This window comes from Notolabrus celidotus, chromosome 13, assembly GCF_009762535.1.
Source record: "Notolabrus celidotus isolate fNotCel1 chromosome 13, fNotCel1.pri, whole genome shotgun sequence".
Taxonomy (NCBI): domain Eukaryota; kingdom Metazoa; phylum Chordata; class Actinopteri; order Labriformes; family Labridae; genus Notolabrus; species Notolabrus celidotus.
Window position 1 is genome coordinate 31,739,590 of NC_048284.1, and position 20,985 is coordinate 31,760,574.

Below are 20,985 nucleotides of genomic sequence, written 5' to 3' on the forward strand. Positions count from 1 at the left end.
CAGTGCCATGACTCCCGAACAAAACGTTTTTCCTGGACTCCACCTCACCAACCAGCGTCTCGATCTCCGACTCTGAGAAGTTTCTCTTTTTGGTTCTTTTGTCTGCCATTTTTGAGTATAAAACCATTTAATCAGTCGGCTTATTTATATGCACGGATATTCATGAGGCACTTTGCATTGACCATCTATGGTTGAATGTGGGTGTGTTAAGGGCGGACTTTGATCATGATTCACGTGCGCACATTTCCAGGTGGTTTGTGATTTATAAACGGAACATTGCCTAAAGTTTGCGTGCGAACGGTTTTATAAATCAGAACTATTTTTGGCGCACGCCATTTCCGGGTTTTCGGAGTACGTACTCTTTTAGTAGGGATTCTACGCACTCTTTTATAAATGAGACCCCAGGTCTGCACACACTGTAGCTGGTATTTTGGCCCATTCCTCCATGCAGATCTCCTCTAGAGCAGTGATGTTTTGGGGCTGTCGCTGGGCAACACGGACTTTCAACTCCCTCCACAAATTTTCTATGGGGTTGAGGTCTGGAGACTGGCTAGGCCACTCCAGGACCTTGAAATGCTTTTTACGGAGCCACTCCTTCGTTGCCTGAGCGGTGTGTTTGGGATCATTGTCATGCAGGAAGACCTAACCACCTCCCATCTTCAATGCTCACACTGATGGAAGGAGGTTTTGGCTTAAAATCTCACGATACATGGCCCCGTTCATTCTTCCCTTAACACGGATCAATCGTCCTGTCCCCTTTGCAGAAAAACAGCCCCAAAGCATGAGGTGGAGTGGAATGCAGATATCGCCTTCTAGTGTTTAAAAATAATACCGCAATACAAATTTTGTTGAATTTATTTAATCCACCCTTATTTGCATCCATTTTTTTTACCGTCTTATGATATATCCTTACATCCCTTCAGAAGATATCTATACATGCCGGGACTTGACCCACAGACACTAGCTACACAGTGCTACCCGAACAATTATCATGACTGATAATGATGACGTTGGAAGGAGGGACTAGACGAGACCCAGAAATGCTAACAGCAGTTGCTCACCGTGTTGAAGAAGTTTGTGGGACAAAGAGGAATGTTGGCGAGGATTATCAGTATATCATGGTCTTCCTTTGAATCAGGAAGACGGGGATGGTGTCGCCAGAGCTCCACAAACTCTTCGTCTGTCTAGTTTTTCCACCAGCCCCAGCTTCATCATTCATCTTTTGTTTCTCCGTTTACACTCCTGACTTTTGCTTTGTGCTCTCATTGGTCAAACGTTTCCAATGACACACTCTGCGGGATAAAATTATTGACTTTGGGGAAGACATTGCTCAAACATGTGACCTCAGTGTACATCAAAATAAAACAGGCACAGGAAACTTTGACGCTGGCACAAAGACTCCAATCTGAGTTTCAGAGTTCATATCGAATGAATGAAAACATCAGCCCTTGCAGCTCTCATGCATCATTTAAAATGGTATAATCATAATGTGTACCATCATCATCCAGGCTGATGGTGTTACCTCGTTGATTAGCATTCTGACTTTGACTGGTTACAAAACAAACAAACAATAAATGTTGTGTGTTTCCCCTGCTGGCTTCATATTCCTGCGTCCCTCGTGTGGTTTGAAGATAATCCTCCGTCCTGAACAATAGAAACATCCCTCTCTTTATACCAACTTTGGCATTCAGCCTGTGTCTTCAGTCGGCAGATTAATGGGCTTTGGCGTATCAAATAACTCCCACTAAACAGCACGGACAGGTGCTGCCATCTTCTAATGAATGCTGGGTGTCCACACACTGAGACGGAGAGAGAGAATCTATTCTAAAAGATACTGGAAGCCAGTGCAGAGACTTTAAAATTGGTGTAATGCGGGCCCTCTTTCTGGTCTTGGATGGAGCGGGAAAGGAAGTCACGCACCAAAACAAAATAATAATATTTTTTCCAGAGTAAAACACTCTGTATTATCGTTAGGGCATTTTTAACTTAACTATGACAAAAAAATGTCATTTAGAGCGGCAGGTCGGAGCCTTCCGGATCAGAGTCGCAGCCACACAACAGAGCGGATCCTGTGGAAGTGTTTTAACTCTTGAATGGTTCCATTAAGTTTTTCCACCAAGCCGTTTGTCCGTGGATGGTTTGGTGCAAAGAGACTTCTTTCAATGTCTTTCACAAAGGTCCAGGTTGATCTAGAACATGGATAAAGTCATGAACATATGTGGCTTCAGTCCCATTATGTCTAGTTGAAGCCCATGTGCACTAATGCATTGCAAAGGTTAAAAAACACAGAATTGCTCAAACATGAAAGTGTTCCAAATGTTTATTGTAAAAAAGGATTAAATCACTAAAATATGATAATGAAATAAATAGACAAATAAAATTTACTTAATGTTATTTTTTAACTAAATCCTGCAAAAGTGTGATAATTGTCTTTGAATTATCTTGTGTGGCTTGGAAACGTTCCTCTTCCCGTTGGCTCTCCTCTTTTAAAAACTTTAGTAGATCCCACCTGTTGCCCTTTTCTTTCGAGGAGGAAGGCAGGAGGAGGTTGATGGCCCATCATCTGCCTGTGTGCTGGATCCACAGCCTGTGCTGGACTGTTCCCCTTTCTCCTCTTCACGAGACCGGCGACAAGCTACAGACCCAGCAGCAGATGATGAGCCAGCTGGGGAGGCCACGGCAGCATCAGACTCATGGCTTTCCCCCACATGAGTCTATCAGGACGGGCGGCTCAGAGCTGGGCCGCGCCCCAATAGTCTCATGCATGAGGGAAAACCATGGCCAAGTTGCAGCCATGGCCTCCCCCCTATCGGTCCCAGTACCTGTGGACGGATTCCTCAGCTCCTGTAAGACAAGAAAAAGGACTAGTCAGTGAGATGAAGACACGCTGAAAGTTCTACACCGTGTTGCATTGAGACACACAAAGCTTCACCAACATCTGAAGTACACTGAATGCATGAACATTGAACTGTCTTACCTTATATTTCCTCTTCAGGTTGTCCCAACACCTGACTGGTAGACAGCCTTCCCTCCAGGCCAAGAAGCCGGATGATTTCACTGTAGGGCATGAATATTAGGTCAGTATGTTTCATCTGTACTGTCAGCCAAAATATGAGTTTAATGTCAGTCACAGGGGATTTATGACTGAAAATAAAAAGTGTAGCCTACCACAACATACAAAGAAAACTATTTCTCTACAGAGCATGCAAGATTGTGCTCAGGTGTTTCTGTTGGTCAGCATGATAACATGATGCAACAAAACTGACAACTCACGTCCAGGCCTTCTTGGTCATGTGTCTCTTCTCAGTGAAGAGACCTTCATTAGTTGTGCGGAGATTTATCAGCTCCGCTGTTATTTTCTCTGTCCCTGTTAATGATAAGATAAGACAGCACTGGATTACTCCTCAGGTGGTAACAATCACAGCTCTAAGGGCATCAAGCCATCAAACACATAATTTCACAGTTAATGACATGCATGGAGATCTGTGACATGTCTGTGTGTGTGAATGCTAAACGATGTTGTTTATTTGATCTTGATATTAGCAGCCATATGAGTGCTTCCTGATGTCACGCTGGTTAAGCCTTCACAGTGTTCTCCAGCTGTTTATGGATCAGTAGAGCAGGCTGTGATAAATGTCCACTTCACTTTGTTTCACAACATTTCTTGTATTTCTTATTAAACCTTTCTTTGACCAGGAACTCCCATTTAGATTAAAAACCTCTTTTACGAGAGTTATCCCAGGAAAAAAAGACAGTTACCTCATACACAAAGACGCCACATGATGTTGTGTCCTGCTGTTTAGGGTGAGGAATAGTGGAGCAGGTCCACTTCCCGATAGCAACATTGTGTCTTCGTAGTAGTGCTCTTGCACATACAAAAAAGACAGATTACTGCAGTTTCATCTTCATTCATTTGGCCTTAGATTTAAAAGAGCTTACAAGGAGAGTAGTATTTAACAAAACAGTGGTTTTAAGCAAGAAAAATCATCCTCTATGATGGTCTCCCTCAGTGTCATCCAGAGGGCAGGAACATGAGTCTATGTAAAGCACACCTAATAGTTTCTTCTCAATTACCTTGTGACATCCCTGCAGTGAAGGAGTTTGTCCATTGTTGCCCCAAATGGATCCATGAATAGACAACGTCCCTCTTTTATGTACATGATCTAGTGTAAAGATACATTTTAAGACCACACCAGCTCCTTGTTGTATTAAAATCTGTTACCAAATACCATTACTTACAACCAGCGTCCAGTGTCTATTATGGCACACAGCAAACCACCTCAGGCCACCTCATGCTGGCTAAGGTTCAACTGAACATAAAAGCATCCACCAGGCAAAACTCCAACACACAAGCAGAGAGTTGAGGAGCTATGTGGAAGTCCACACCTGCCCTCCCTCTCACCTGGCGCAACTCCAGCAAAGAAGAGAGTCCAACCCCTCTCGAGATGGTTGGTTCCAGAACCCAAGCCGTGCGTAGAGGTGAGCCTGACTAGCCTGTATCTAGCCAGTATCTCTCAACCTCCTGCACCAACTCAGGTTCCTTCCCCACCAAAGAGGTGATGTTCCATGTCCCAAAAGCCAGTTTCAGTAACCAGGGATCGGACCGCCAAGCCCCCCCGCCTCTGGCTGCTGACCAATCCCTACTGCACAGGACCCCTGTGACTCCCCCTGCGGGTGGTGAGCCCACGGGAGAATGGACCCATGTCACCCATTTGGGCTGGGCCTGGCTCCAGGATGGGGCTCTGGTGGCCCTCCGGACAGGGTACACTTGTTCCTGTTGTTACTTATCATCAGGTGATACGTTCGTCACCACGTTAATGTGACAACCCATGGAGGGGTGCTGTGACTGATTATTATTTTACATGTAAATGAAAACCTACCTCTGTATTGTTCCATTTAGTCTCTCCACAAGGCCATGATGAGGAGCACAGAGGCTCCTCTAAATCCCCAGCCAGTCACACAGTCTGAAGTGGAGCTTGAAGTTATAGTTGGTGAGATAGGAAAGTCAGCATGACAGAAGTAACACACCAAACACCAAATTTGTAAAAGAACTGGATAATATGATTTGTGACCTCATCTGCTGTCTTACTCTTGAGTGGGTAGGCCTCTGCACATTTGGTGAAATAATCAACCATGACACATATGTACTGACTACCACCTTCTGTTAGAGTAAGTTTACCCACCAGGTCCATCACCACCAGCTCAAGAGGCTCTGTGACCGAGAAAGCAATATTAAAAACATGAGCATAAAGTGACTGTAGAGGTGTGTGAGAGCTGACAGTATGTCACTCTGTGTCCTTTACCTCTATGAGAATGTACTCTTTCTTTTCTTTTAGCAATCCTCTTTTCTTCTGACACTGTGGGCACTCAGAAATCTAAGCAGAAAACAAAAGTGTGACAGTTATCCATTCAAATCTAACCACAGTCTATAGTTAATGACAGCTCTTTGATAAATAACAGGCAGGATCAGTCATGCTATCAAGAACATCACAAGTTAAAGCTAGGGTTGGTAGTCACGGAACACTAGCATGAATTTGAATGTAGCATTTCCTCGGGACTCCGTCTAAATAAATAAAGGGAATAATGAAATAGAGGGGGCGCTAATGATCACGTCATGGGTTGAGATGTAGGCGGGGCTTAAAGACGTTTGGAGCAGAATGTAAACACAGCTGAAACGAGAGACAGCAGCACGTAAGAAAACTCAAAACCCAGCAGCTCAAAGCAGAGTCGTTAGTCTGACACTTTGTCGACTCTGCGTCAACTATTAACTTAATACAGTGTTTTTTTCATTTGAATCAGAACAAAGCAAAAAAGCCACAGGTGTAAAAAAAAAAAAAAGGCTAAATGTATTTGGAGTGCAAGAAATTGAATATTTGTGGTTGATGGGTAACAAGTCACCAACGGAGAAAAGAAGAGAGGAGGAGTAGAGCTCAGTAAAAGAGCTGGATGAAAGAGACGTCAACCAAGATGAGGAGGACCGACATGAAGGGAACGTTAAATCTCCACTGAGGGTCAAGCTAGACAAGACAACACAGTATATAAACAGAACAACAGGCCAATTTAAAGACTGTATGATCAGTGGAAATGTTCAGTTTAACCATCCTCTCACTTAACATCATCCTGATTATTTTTACCATCAGGCTGGGGGGCCTCTCACATTTCTTTTACTTCTGTTAAGATTTTTAAAATCTTTAAGTGTCGGATTCATATCAAAGTACTCACTAATTTGATGACTCATTTATTTTCCTTGCCTTAAAGTCCCTTGAACTTTGATCTGATAAGTTCTCTATAATTATTTTATTATTTAGATTCCTGATGATGAACAGTCCAACAGTAAATCTCCAAACATGTTACAATACATAGCTGTGAGGAGCACTGAGTTTGGCCACTCTCTAATCAGCACAGTGCAGGGTCAGGTGTGTGTGCCTGATTGCCCCTGATCTGGAGCAGGTGTGGGAAGCTTATATTTACTCCTGGGCTCCAGGTCCCTGTGCTGACTCATTAGCTCACCTTCAGTGTTAGTTAAACTACACAATGCAGAGATCACAGAGGAGCTCCTCTTACTAAGCACCATAAAACCTCTCTGTCATTCCCACGCCAAGTTTTTCACAACTCACCAGATTATCCTCCTCCCTCTCTGTCCTCACAGTGAGCTCCTGTTTATTCCTGATCCCATAAAAAGCAAGTAGAGTCACAGAGTTTGGGGAAGCCGTACAGCAGTAGTATCAAAGTGTCCTATATATTCCAGATGAATGAATCTCTGCTGGTCCGTACGTCCCACCGCGCGTCATCAGGTGATCTGGATGCTGGTTGACTATGGCGGTGCGATGAATTAGCTGGAGTTCAGATATTTCAACTCTTGCGGCACCCAATTTGCACCACCACACCACTATTTACGTCTCCACATTGACTTTACATGTAATTCATTTGCGCGATTGATTTTATTCGCGTTTGGTTTGAACATCCCATTAGGCATCTCTAGCAGCCCTGTAGTTTTGTTAAAGCAGGGGTGTCAAACTTACGGCCCGCGGGCCAAAACCGGCCCTCCAGAGGTTCCAACCTGGCCCCTGGGAAGTCTTTGCAAAGTGAAAATTTTGCAGTTTTTCAATAAAAGTAACTGTTATTTCAGATTTGTCCTCTGGGAGTCGCTTACAATCATGGGACGTTTTTTTTCTCAAACTGAGGAAAAAGAATATTTCTAGTTTGCATACTCCGGTGGAAATTCATAGACTTTTTAGAGCACTTCATGATCCAATTTTTCATGAATCAGGTTTTTGCACTAAAACAAAGGTTATTATGTTATGATTTCACTGGTCCGGCCCACTTGAGATAAACTCCGGCTGTACGTGGCCCCTGAACTGAAATGAGTTTGACATCCCTGTGTTAAAGGGTTCTCCTGGGTCTCCCTCATACCTTGGATTCCTTTCTAGAATCTATCTGGAAAATAAATCCATTGTTTTCACTCAATCACCTAACATTTATTCAATTTGTCTCTCTAAAAGCTGTTTTAATAACCCTGATACATATTTCCCTTCCTGTCTTTATCTCAGACATCCATGTGGAGCTTTGATATTTAATTCATCATGTGCTGCAGAGGAAAAAATCTCTGCTCGTTAAAGTCGATATTAGCCAACAGAAGTTCTTGTTTTTTACAGGTTGCAGGTTTGACATAAATAACCCTCAGAGAAATCCTGATCAATTCAATCCTCATCACATGAGGTCACTCCACCAGTTAATCAATTCAAGTCTCTAATTCATCATCAGTCTGTGAGAGTTGAACGAGGGCAGTGTTCATTGGGCAGTGTTCATTGGTTACTTCTGTTTATTGACCTCAGCCTGTGTTAGTGCTATTAGTCTGATGAACTTTAATCTACAGCTCACACTGTTGATCGACTGTGAACACACGTGTAATAAATTAAATCCAATGTAAGAGTTATCGACCATTTGCAGAGGACAGAATCAGATCGCTCCAAAGTACGAATCTGACCTCAGAGCTCAGGATCAATTCAAGCTGCTACAATTGATTTTATTCATTAAAAACAAAAGAGCTCACTCCCATTTATGACTGAAAATAAAAGAATGTACTACAACATACAAGAAAACTATATCTCTGCAGAGCATGAAAGATTGTGCTCAGGTGTTTCTGTCGGTCAGCATGATAACATGATGCAACAAAACTGACAACTCACGTCAAGGCCTTCTTGGCCGTGTGTCTCTTCTCAGTGAAGAGACCTTCATTCTTCAAGCGGAGATTTATCAGCTCTGCTGTTATTTCTTCCATCCCTGTTAATGATAAGATAAGACAGCACTGGATTACTCCTCAGGTAATTGTCATATTTCTAAATTACATATTTCTACATCTGTGTTCATTACTCTTTTAGTAATAGGCCTCCAATCATCAATATTTATCTGTAGTGTTAAAGTATAAATAAAATATAAGATTAAAATTCAACTTCCTGAAACCAGCATGCAGAATCTAAACATTAACAGAATTTGCAACAATAAAAACACTCCACAGCTATGTACTTATTTGGCCGCTGATATGAAATATAATGCAGGACCTTTGCTCAATGGGAATATGTGGGTGGCTCTTAAAAGAGCCATTGTGGGGTGCTGCTTTGTGCACTATATGGTGGGTTGCCACGGGACCGCTCCCTCCGCCGAGAAGTATCCCATGAAGGTTTCCCTCACTTCTCTGGCGGAGTTGTTGGCTGCGATCCTGCCTAGACCTGGCAGTGGATCCGCCTCACCATCCATCCCTCTTGCTGCAGGTGCCTCTGCTGACCTCCTCATGAAGTTGTGGAGAACACAGGTCACCTTTACACATTTCCTCGCAACATCAGGATGGACCTCAATGGCACGCCCGTACATCCTCCACTGACATGACAGAATCCCAAAGGCATTCTCCACCACCAGCCGAGCTCAGGACAGACGGTAGTTGAATACCTGTCTCTCTTGTGGGAGGATACACCCAGGGAATGGCCTCATGAGGTTTCTCCGGAGGGGAAAGGCCTCGTCAGCCATGAACACGTGAGGCTGGGGTCCTTGGTGGTCTGCTGCTGGTAATGGCCAGTCAGCAGGCAGATGGAGGGTGCCAGCTCGGAGTGCCTGACCAAAGGCTGAGTTGGCCAGGATCCCACCATCACTCCTTCTCCTGTAACCCCCAACATCAATCACCCGGAAACGATACTTAGCACCTACAACAGCAAGAAGAACCAAAGAAAAGTAGTTGAAGAACCGGGATCCTGAGTTAGGGGGTGCTTTCAGAACGATGTGCTTCCCATCCAGAGCTCCACAGCAGAGAGGGAACTTAAACCGCTCCTCAAAGCCCTCTGCAATGGACCTCCACTCCTCTGTGGAGGGCACAGCCATAAACTCCTCCACAAGGCAGTCGCAGATTGCGATGAAAACAGCTGGGACAATCTTGCAGACAGTGGAGACGCCGACCCGGAAGCTGGAAGCAATGGTCCTGGATGAGTCACCAGTGGCAAGGAACCTACAATAAAAAAAACATTTAAAAGAACTGACATGTCCTGAAAATATTCTAGATGGCAGTCAACATGAAAGCTGAAACTTCAAAAACATATTAAAACAACTATATTACATGTGTTTGACTGCAAACTGAGTGTTTTCATGTAATCAACTGTGACCAGTGAGGGAAATCTACCAGCCAGCTGTATATTTGACTGAATTTGGGTGGTGCTGTTCACTTTATTGTGGTGGATAGAACAGTTGAGTGATGAAATATGGATGATGGTGGCTTGCAAATGAGATGTAGGTTTTTGTATTTACATTTATTCCTTGCATTGAGGCCTGAGTGTGTGTTCATATGACTGTAGTAAACCTGGTTCTTTCTTTTTTTGGCGACCACACCATGAATATTCTTTAAGGTACTCACCAGAGACAGATGGACAGGCGCTCTGCAGCTGGTATAAAGCGCCTGTAATTGGTATCCTGGAGGGTTAACTTGGCACTGCGACTTGCCAACAGGTCGTCCAACTGGGCCCGGGTTAGCCCAAAATAGCGCTGAAAACGGCCCTCATCCAGACGCAGCTCCTGGAGAAGGTGATGGAATTCACCCAGCTGTGTGCGCCTCTGGAGGATCCGATGGACCCAGACACGGATGCGTGTGGATCTCCGACGGTTTTGGGCTTTCCATAAAAGATATAAAGCAGCAACTCTCTCGAGGTTGTCGAACTCAGCCATGTTTGTAACTACAGACTGGAAGGATGGAGGAAAGGATGATGCCCCGCCCTTCTCACGAAAATTTGCATCTGGACACTCGATTGGGACGCACGAATAGAGCAAGTCATTCGCTCAAATAGCGCAATCGTTCACGTCTGGTGTGAACGCGACATAACACTCAAATTATCTTTATCTTAACTTGCTTACTCACTCTGACTCCAACCTGCTAACAAACCCACAAAGTTTGCCACATCCACTGCACTTATATAGCCTGATGATCCGCCCCACATGTGAAACCCATAATTATATAAACATTGCTCTCGTTGTAAGCAGGGGCTGTTTCAGGATCAGACTTTTAGGGATGCTCAGCCCCTTGAAATTGTGATCCGGAGAGTTCCTTGCAAGTGTCGAAACCTACCGCTAAACTACTCATCAGCATATTTCTCCTAAACACAAGATATTTAGCATCACTTTTATCACCCCTGAGTTTCTATTTGTCTCCCTCTTGTCCATGGTTTCGATGTGGATTATGTCTCAGGACTCTTGTTCAGTTGTGGTGTATGTGCAGTATTGTGCACAGTGCCCTTGACAAAAAAAGTAACAAAATACATGTATGTGATTTTGTCTGAATAAACAAATGACTTAAAGGCTGTGGGTTATTGTCAGGGGTGCATCTCGCTCGGCTGGAAGTGAAGCTTCCACCAAAGTGTCTGCCCCCTAGTGGCTGGCTGCAGTATAGGTCAAAAACTCTGTCTCCCTCATTCATTTGAATGGGGCTGCAGTCAAACTTTAAAAACTAAATACACGTGGTACAAATGTTTCTCACATCTATATGCTGTGGTGATATGTAGTTATTATTTGACTGTTTTGTGTTCAAGGCCTCTTTTTTCCTGAAAAAAGTGTATTGCCTTGTTATGTTTGTGACCAAACTACGACATCTAGTGTCTAAAAGCTGTAATAGCAAAGCTTTGAGTTATTTTGAATCCTTGGTCTTGCCGTAGTTATGTTGCCATGGGTACGGACCGTTTTGTTTACAGTCTTTGGTACGGACGTAATCCTTCTTCTATCGCGTTTGGAAAACATTTGCCTGTAAGTATTTTCATATGCAGTGCTTTTAGTTCAGTTTCATTGTTTCAGAGTATTTGTGATAAAGGTTAAAAGTCTGTTTTAAAACCGCAGACAGTGAAATCTATATATGCTAACCACTAGCATGTCAATGCAATTTCCTATGTATGTTAGCATCAAGCTAGCGCTTCGTGTCGTTATATCGTTGTTACCACATGAGAGAGATGTAACATTTGTATGGTTTCTCTTGCGTGAAACTAATGTATATTTTCTTGTGTGTCCAGTTTTACAGTTCTACTGAGTAAAGCTACAAATGGAAAATCCTGAATCAGAGTTTTTCTTGGGAAACTGTTATCTAACTGCCAAGCTGAGATAGCTGGGGCAGAACAGTTTCTTTTTCGTTAGTTATTAGAGGTTAAAAAACGGGGTTATACTTTAGGATCTTGTGACGCTACGCTGTAGGGCGGAGCTCATTACCGTGCCGACACAGAAATTACCGTGGCAACCACTGAAATTCTGTGGCTTCGCAGACTCTGGCTGCACAATGGCTGCGCCCAGGAGCGGGGTTTTTTGGCTTCAGAACCGTACAATGGGAAGAGGCGGAGCAACGCTGTCCATTTTTATTTACAGTCTTTGGTTACTGTGGCTACACACCTGGTGAATCCATCCTGCATCACATGAGAACATTAGAAAACGTTAGAACATCTGTGATTCAATGTAGATGCCAAGAGAAGTGCCACATCTTTCCTGAAAAACAAACCTATCAGTATTGAACGGATAGAGACAACCACAATCTTTTAACCTTCATAGTTTGATTCTAACCGAGTAAAGTCACACAGTCCTCGTCCTTTAGCTAGACCTCTGCTCTTAACCTTTGCCAGAAGTCCTTTATGGAATCAACACAGTAGGTGTCCAGTAGGTGGACTGTTGTGTTGACCACCACTCCCATATATTAATATGTTTGAATAATAGGGAAACCTTTGTGTAATTATTGTTGTAATTATCATCACAGCAGCCCTTCATGCAGCCAACACACAGCTGTAAAGGCTGTTTCAGACCAGCTAAGCATCATCCATAGATCTCTGACCCTGATCACAACAAGAAACCTGTCCTGTAGAGTTGGTTCAGTCTTACATGGAGAAATTAAAAATTAAAAATCAAACAATCTTTCATTCATGTTTTGTTCACTGCTAGATTATTGCAACTCCCTTTTCTATCTGTAACAAAAGTTCTCTCTCCTTTAACCGCAAAGATTTGAGCTTACACAATCAGAGTGTCGTGTATCATCCCTGGTGTTAGGTGATGTGATTTATTTCAGTAATTGTTTCATGTTTTACTCTCATCATTCATCCTCCCTCTCTGTACCTTTTGTGTGATTCCTGCCTCTGTAACAGTGTTCCCAGCTTTAATGATTTCCACCTGTAGTGTGTCTCACCTGTGCCTGATTAGACTCACCTTCCACATGTGTTCAATCTTCTCCTGTTTCAGCCCCACTTCGTCTTTGTTCCCTGTGTCTTCACCCTTCCCCTCCCTGTGTTTCAGTTTCATCAATACCTGCTTTCTTTTGGATTTAATCTTCAACCCTGAGGCTGCTTCGTTGTTGTTGCCTTTTCGTGATAAACTTTGATTTGTACTAGCCCTCCTATCATCAGTCTTCTCTTGGTCCTCTTACTTGTGTTGTTACTGTTTCTGTGAGTTTGCACCAAAGCTAGCAGAGACTACACCTCTCCTCTCAGTCCTTCTCTGGCTGTCTGAGTTTTAAAGTGATTAAAAGATTTATCTCATTAGCTGTCACCACGCCCTGAGGTCCTCAGACGCTGTCTCCTTTGTTGTTCCTTAAATCCAGACTGAATGAAGAAGGGGTCAGAGTTTTCTCATGAGGGTACAGAGTCTCGGGCAGGGCAGGTTGTCCGTCTATACATTTAAATCTCCTCTCTAAATACATTTTAGTTATCTCTCTTTTCTGTCTCCTGAGTTCCCCTCTAACATATGTCATGTATCATGTTTACAGACTGGTTCAAAAAACACTTTTGGTCTGAATAGCTAATTTTTCTATCGACTCACACTGTATGGGAGGAATTTTCCTCTTTATTTTTGAAGATATTAAACAAATTTAGCCCAAATAAGGGTAGGTCAGACTTGATTGTTATGTGGGCACAATGTAGTTGTTAGCAAAGAGGCTAAAGAGCCTCTCTCTAGGGCTGTTTTCGAAACCTCCTACTATAAAACCAGTATGCACAGATTTGGTCAAAATCCAGTATGTACTATGTGAACAAGAGCAAAATCTGCAGTATGCTAAAACTACCCGCATGTCGTACTGATTCAATCATCAATCAATCAATCTTTATTTGTATAGCGCTAATTCACAACAAACGTTATCTCAAGACGCTTTTACAAACATAGGAGGTCTAGACCACTCTATGTCAAATTATGAACAGAGACCCAACACCAAGACAGGGTAAGACTCAGTCTGACCCCACCTTAATCCATCATGAGCATTGCACATCGCAGTGTTTAGCTAGTTACAGTGGTGAGGAAAACTTCCTTTTAACAGGCAGAAACCTCAGGCAGAACCAGACCCATGTTAGACAGCCATCATGCCTCGACCGAGTTGGGTCTGGAAAGAGGGATAGAGGGGAGTAAGAGAGAGAGGTGATAGTGATGAGACGAGTAGTAGAAGCTGTTGCCACTGGAGTCCAGCACGTCCGTATCAGCTGGAGTCCAGATCGTCCGCAGCAGGAGGACGTCTACAGCAGCTCAGAGGAATCTACGAGACAATGGAGCTCAGGGACTCCAGAAAGGTCTATGGTTAGTAACTTTAATGGGACAGGGAGAGTTAAAGTAAGTGATGAAGGGGTTGGGGGGAAGAGGGTGAGCTAGGATCCCAGTGTGTCAGTGTGCCAGTTCCCCCGGCAGTCTAGGCCTATAGCAGCATGACAAAAGCTGGTCCAAGCCTGATCCAGCTCTAACTATAAGCTTTATCAAAAAGGAAAGTTTTAAGTCTACTCTTAAAAGTGGAGAGAGTGTCTGCCTCCCGGACCCTGACTGGTAGATGATTCCAAAGGAGAGGGGCCTGATAACTGAAGGTTCTACCTCCCACACTACTTTTAGAGATTTTAGGTACAACTAGCAAGCCTGCATGTTGGGAGCGTAGAGTTCTAGAGGGGTTATAGGGCACTATGAGTTCTTTAAGATACGAGGGTGCCTGATTTTTAAGGGCTTTGTAGGTTAAAAGAAGGATTTTAAATTCTATTCTACATTTTATTGGGAGCCAGTGTAGAGAAGCTAACACTGGAGAAATGTGCTCCCTCCTCCTAGTTTTAGTCAATACTCGAGCTGCAGCGTTTTGAACTAGCTGAAGAATCTTTAGAGACTTATTGGGGCAGCCTGATAAGAGGGAGTTACAGTAATCTAACCTGGAGGTAACAAATGCATGGACATGTTTTTCTGCGTCGCTCTGAGATAGGAAGTGTCTAATTTTAGAAATATTGCGCAAGTGAAAATATGCTGACCTTGAGATTTGCTGAATTTGGGAGTTGAAGGATAAATCTTGATCAAGTAGGACTCCTAGATTCCTGGCCGAGGTGCTGGATGCCAGACTAATGCCGTCTAAGGTACTTATATTATTAGAAAAAGTCTCTCTGAGGTGTTTGGGGCCAATAACAATCACTTCAGTTTTTCCTGAGTTTAGCAGTAAGAAATTTCTGGTCATCCAGGTCTTTATGTCTTTTAGACAAGCTACTAATTTAGATAACTGATTGGTTTCTTCTGGCTTCACTGATAAATAGAGCTGAGTGTCATCAGCATAACAATGAAAATTGATTCAGGAACATGTCTCAGTATACAGTGGACCAGTCTCCCTCACATTCTGTTTCCCACAATGCATCCCCACCTGCTGTGTTGGAGCTTTTTCAGACGTTTAAGGGTCCGCTACATTTAAGCCTGATTTATACTTCCTCCTACGATCTCTGTTTACTTTTCCACAGTGATTCAGAGCGTGTTCTGTTAATCTACAGCTGATACACGTTGCTGTTTATCATACAGACATGATTACATGAAGAATAGAGAGGAGGAGATGAAATACATGGCTGATGTGCGGCCGATCAGCGGAAATCCCAGAAGTGCTGTAAATGAGGGAAATACAATGCTGCCAGGCAGACCAATCACAGGGCTTGGGGTCCATGTTGATTCCACGTGTAGTTACATTTTGCAGGAGGTGCACATCAGCTACGTGCGTAGGCCTCTGCGTAGGGACGGGAGTTACGCAGACCTCCAGCGTAGGCTACGCCGTCGATTCGACGCAGAAGCTTGAATCAGGCTTAAGTCGATTTATCATGCAGTCTGATCAGTACATACACAGTTTTGAAAAGGGCTGTACTGTAGGCCTTCCCAGTAACATAACACAGACTGATTCAAGCAGACGTAGAATCACAAACTGAAGCAGTTAAGACAGTTCACCTCGTTTAAAAAAGTGCACACTGAGGAAGCTTTTCTTATTAGATCATATCTGTTTAGATTCTCAATGGCACGGGGTTAGTAGGTGAAACAACTACACAAAGTGTGTGCAAAGGGTTAATACACCACAAACTGCACTGCAGGAAAAAGTAGCAGAACAGCACTCCAGTGTTAATTACATTTAAATGTGCAGTTGGTATGAATGGGGTAAAAAACTATACTTTTTTTTATGCTGGGTTTTGAAAAAAGGTCATAATACCAATCGGTATTCATCAGTAATTGAAGGAATTTGAGATCATTGCGAAATCTCTGTCTTTTTCAAATGCCTTTTTTTATCAATCAGAGCTACTCTCTGACCCTTCGTCCTGATTGGTTGAGGGGCAGTCCCTGCTACACTGTCCTGATTGGTTGTAAAGCCGGCACTTCTTCCTCATAGAATGCACACGAGAAGTAAACAAGGTTTGTTGAAACAATGTTAAAACCATAGACTGTATAAAATAATGGACGCAGTATCCGTGACGTTGGAAATGTTGTACTCAACATAACTTCTGTCAAGCTAGTGTGACATAAAGAGGCGGGCTTTGAGCCTCCTCGCCAACAGCTACAGTTTTCCCACCTGTCAATCACGTCAGCTGTGCCTCTCATTGGAAAACTCGTAATCTTAATATCTTTGAAAGTACCACGTTAGAAAAAAATTCACCCCCCGTACAGTGTGTGCCGATCGAGAAATTAGCTATTCAGACTACACTCATCTTTTGAACCAGGCTGTAAACATGTTTATTTCTGCTGTAAAGATCGTCTTCTTTGAATTGGTGTGTATGTGGTTTCTGGTACTTCCGGAGCCAGTCTCAAGCGGATCCTCGATGAACTGCAGTTTGTAACACTTCCGCATTGGACTCATATTTCACAACCGGAGGTTGCCGCTTGGTTGAAACACAAAAACGTGCAAGACTATCTTTTGTGGGGGCGGGGCTTATGGGAGCAGAAAGGGGATGGGGAGGTGAGTGAGAGGAAATCTGGTGGGGAGGGGTAGTGTTGACAATCGAAAACTCTCCAAACTGATGTTTATATCACAACCACCAACAGCAGCTTTAAATAAGTCATTATGCATTCATTAAGGACAACTTTGGCCTCAATCTTTACATATGAGCCTCATTACAAACGAAAACAGGAAAGAGGAGTCAGCAGAGAGTGGAGAAGCTGACGGCTCATCCATCAGACGCAAAACAAGAACAAACCTCAACACTCTGTGGGTGTTCTTCTTGAATATCATCAGGGGTAAATGTTTTGTGAGTTAGACCTTGAGGCAGAGCAGACAGTGGGGCCAGATGAAGCCACATTCTTGGTGCTTTTAGCCGCTGCAACCCAGTCTCAGTGAATCCCCCCTCCCCTGATTTACTCTTTATCAGTGATGTAGTGATGTAGCAGAGGTGGAGCATGATATCATCGGAGGCTGAAATACAACAAAGTGAAATGTTTTATGTGTCGCTCTTTCCCTGAGTCTGCTGTCTGCTTCCAAACACTCTGCGCTGATTTATGACTCCCTCCAACACGCCGCACGTTCTTTAATGGTAAACTTTAACACAACAATAAGCAGCGGAGAGACTCGGTGACAGCCAGGAGGAGGAGGGGACATGAAAAATGAGGACAAACAACAGTTTAGGTCTGCCAGGCTGATCCAATTTGGATGCAAATTCACAGAGAGGTTTTCTGCTCAGGTCCTCCATTTATTCTGCTTTATGCAAATTTTACAATTAGACTGCTTATCCCGACAGGAAGTGCAGTTCTGAAACAACAGGAGATAATGGATCCTATCAGAGGAAGGTCTCAGAGGGGACAGTGGGAATTTAGATGGAGCTACCTCCATCCTCAGAGATGATGAGGTTTGTAAATCAGGCTGTGGAGGCGTGTGCGTCCTGATGGAGACACAAACACTTGGACAAAGTTTGAAGGACGTTGTGTTTTATTTCCCTTTACTGGTGAATTCATCCCTGAAAGAACATTCATTAGATAATCATCATGAAACATTCTCATGTCATCCAGCAGTCAAAATGAGACTTGATTTACCAGCAGGCTAGACTACTGTAATGCTCTCCTTTCTGGCCTTCCAAAGAACACAATTAACAAACTGCAACTAATACAAAATGCAGCAGCAAGAGTTTTAATGAAGACCAGAAGGCAAGCTCACATTATGCCTCATTTAAAATCTTTACATAAGGCGCTGCATGACCTCGCACCAGACTACTTATCAGAGATGATTTTAGTGTATGAACCAGGAAGGCCTCTCAGATCCTCCGCCTCCTCTCTTTTAGCTGTTCCTCAGAGGAGAACACAAACTTTCTGTCACGCTGATTTCAGCCACGACGCTCCTAAACGATGGAACAGCCTGCCGGAGGATCTGAGAGGAGCTTTTAAACGTAAAGTAGAAACGTATTTATTCAGTCTGGCTTTTATGTAGGGTTTAACAATTGTATTACTTACTTTTTACTATTATATTGATTTTAAAATATACTATTTTATAATTTTATAAATGGTAACTGTTTATTTTCATTTTAAATATTGATATTCTTAATATTAATCTCATGCTTTAACTTATTTCAATTACACATATTTCATTGTTGTTGTGCATTACTGTCTAGTTTAAAATCCTTTCTATTTTTTTATTTCTCTTGCTATTATTTTATTTCTGCTTCTTTCTTGTTTTCAATCGCTGTAAAGCACTGTGAATTGCATTTGGTTTGTATGAAAGGTGCTATATAAATAAAGCTTAATTGATTGATTGATTGATTGATTGATTGATTGATTGATTGATTGATTGATTGATTTAATGTCACATCGATATAAGACTGTTGCCTTAAATATATTCCTCATTTTTCCAAAGATTTGTGTCAACTGTGAACCTACGCCCTACTTTAACATTTTTCAGAGAGTCTAAATGAGTGATGGGGCCCCAAAAAGTCCTTCTAGATTTGTAAATTACTTTTCTATCCATGATGAGCTAATCCAGCACACGTTCATCCTGATGTTTCAAAGACAACTGGATTGGATCAATTGGATTTGTCTGAACATTGAACACCTTTAAAGGCCTACTCAGGTCATCAACTGGGGACCACAAGTTGATGATTCACTCTCAGAGCCCAATACCTGTCCCGAGTGAGATCTCTGCCATCGCCTCTGATGTTGAGAAATGAAGCCGATGTTTAAGTGTTCAAGGCTGTAGTTCCTTGAGTGGCCACTTGAGGGTAGTTCCAGAAGCCCTGACTAATACATGTTGACAGCCTGGTAGGAAAAAAAATGATTTGGTCTGAATGATCATTTTCTGATCCCCACACTGGACAGTGTTCTCACATCTGGTTCCTGAACTCCAGCCTGAATCCAGCCCTCTGCTGAGGTCAGCATGATGCTGATTTTTAGGATAAAGTTATTCAAATCCTAGTCAAACCTTTTGAATAGAACAGACTGGAGGTTTATCAGTCCAAAACTGGATGATCAATTGAGTTCGAATGCAATTTCTTTCTTTTAAACTCCATGTTGAGATTTAGTTCAATCCCATAGCAATAATAAGACTTTAAACAATATTACTTTGTATACAAAGTGCAGCCTAAAAATTCTTATTTTGTCACTCAGTGTCTGACAAGGATCCCTCCAGAGACGGACCTTTATGTTAACAGCTGTCTCTTCACAGTCGACTGAAGCAGTCATTTACCTTCACAGGACACAGGAGCTGCTGATCTACCGCCAGCTTTACTTCATTTGTTTGTCGTTTAAGAAGTTTTGTTTGCCTCTCTGTAAGATAGATTTGGTGTTATTGTGTCTTGAACAAACATTGAGTAGAATCCAGAGGCACAGCAGCAGAGTCATGTTGTGAGTCTTTAAGATCTGAACACTGGACACAAGTTCTGTTCTTTAAAAACAACACTGGCACTGGTGCATTCCTGAAGTTTTGAGGCTGGATTATTAAGATTATTAAGAACACACATGGTCAGGTGTATTGTCAGCTCTGTGCCTTTTGTCCCTTTGTCTTCTTTCCATAAACCAGTGGATAAGATCAAAGAAGCGCCGGTGACAGTCGTCCACACAGGCCTGTTAGCTGTTACTCAGCACTATGAGAGCTAATCTAATAGGGGTGAATGAAATAGTGAGGGGCAGTACAGTTATCTGGGACATGATGTAGCTTGAAGACACAGCAGAGAGAAAGGATCCATCAAATGTGACAGTGCTGTCTGCAGGACTTATAGAGCTCAGATAAGTTATCACAGTTTCCTCCTCAGAGACGGCCGCCCTGTCGTCAGGAGGCTGCAGGTCTGGAGCTCAGCTCAATGAAATGCATAATATAATGTATTTAAGTAACACAACATTTGTCTCTAAAAATATCTCTAATGTCTTAACACAGGACCTTTTTTAAGTACATTGAACGACTTACAGACTCCAGACACTTTGATACTCAACCAGAGAGCAGGTACTTCACCAGAGGGATATACTACGCAGCAAGTTCAGTGTAATATTCTCCAGATCTGGCTACACTTAACCTAACTAAAGCAATCACACCAAACGGTCACACGACGCTGGATATGAACTTGGCAACTCAATCGAGATTTCTCTCATCAAGCCCCAAGAGTGATGGGACATCTGGGTAAGAAGAGAGGTGGATGAAGTTATGCACCCATCATGCCTAGTGCCTACGGTACAAACCTGTGGGGGGCGTGTTATGATCTGGGGTTGCTGTAGTTGGTCAGGTCTAAGTTCAGCAACGTTACGAACCCCAAGAATGAGGTCAGAAGACTATCTGAGTACTGAACCAGGTCTTTCCATCAGTGGAGTTTTTCTTCCCTGATGGCACAGGCAATTTCCAAGATGACGATGCGAGGATTCATCGGGCTCACATTGTGAATGAATGTTTCAGGGATCATGAGACTTCATGTTCACACATGGATTGGCCACCAGAGTCCAGACCTCAGCCCCATTGAGACTCTTTGGAATGTGTTGGAGAAGACTTTGTGCAGCGACTCTCCCATCATCAATACAAGATCTTGGAGGAAAGTAAATTAAACTCCAGATGGAAATGTTGTGACATTGCAGAAGCTTATCTAACGATGCCATGGCGAATGCGTGCCGTACTCAAAGCTAAAGGCGGTCCAAGGAAATATTAGTGTGTGTGCAGTTTTTTGGATGGGCAGTGTATGTCTATTACTCATTCCTTAGGCTGCTTGACTTTTAATGAGACATGAAGAGACTTGTTCTTTCTTTCTGTAGTTGATGGGGTTACGTTCATTTTGCTGC

At 42.9% G+C, this 20,985-nt stretch overlaps 1 long non-coding RNA gene across 2 annotated transcripts; it reads right to left on the bottom strand.

The window, feature by feature from the left end:
• Positions 1 to 2,319: 2,319 nt before the first annotated feature.
• LOC117823646 lies at positions 2,320 to 8,276 on the bottom strand. Of its 2 annotated transcripts, XR_004633446.1 has the most exons (6): positions 8,190 to 8,276; positions 5,304 to 5,375; positions 3,760 to 5,212; positions 3,274 to 3,367; positions 2,978 to 3,057; positions 2,320 to 2,844 (listed from the first exon to the last, which is right to left on the bottom strand). It is a non-coding gene; the product is annotated as an uncharacterized LOC117823646 (long non-coding RNA). The 2 variants fall into 2 exon arrangements; XR_004633445.1 differs by lacking the exon at positions 8,190 to 8,276 and having other exon boundaries at positions 5,304 to 5,539.
• Positions 8,277 to 20,985: the final 12,709 nt, after the last annotated feature.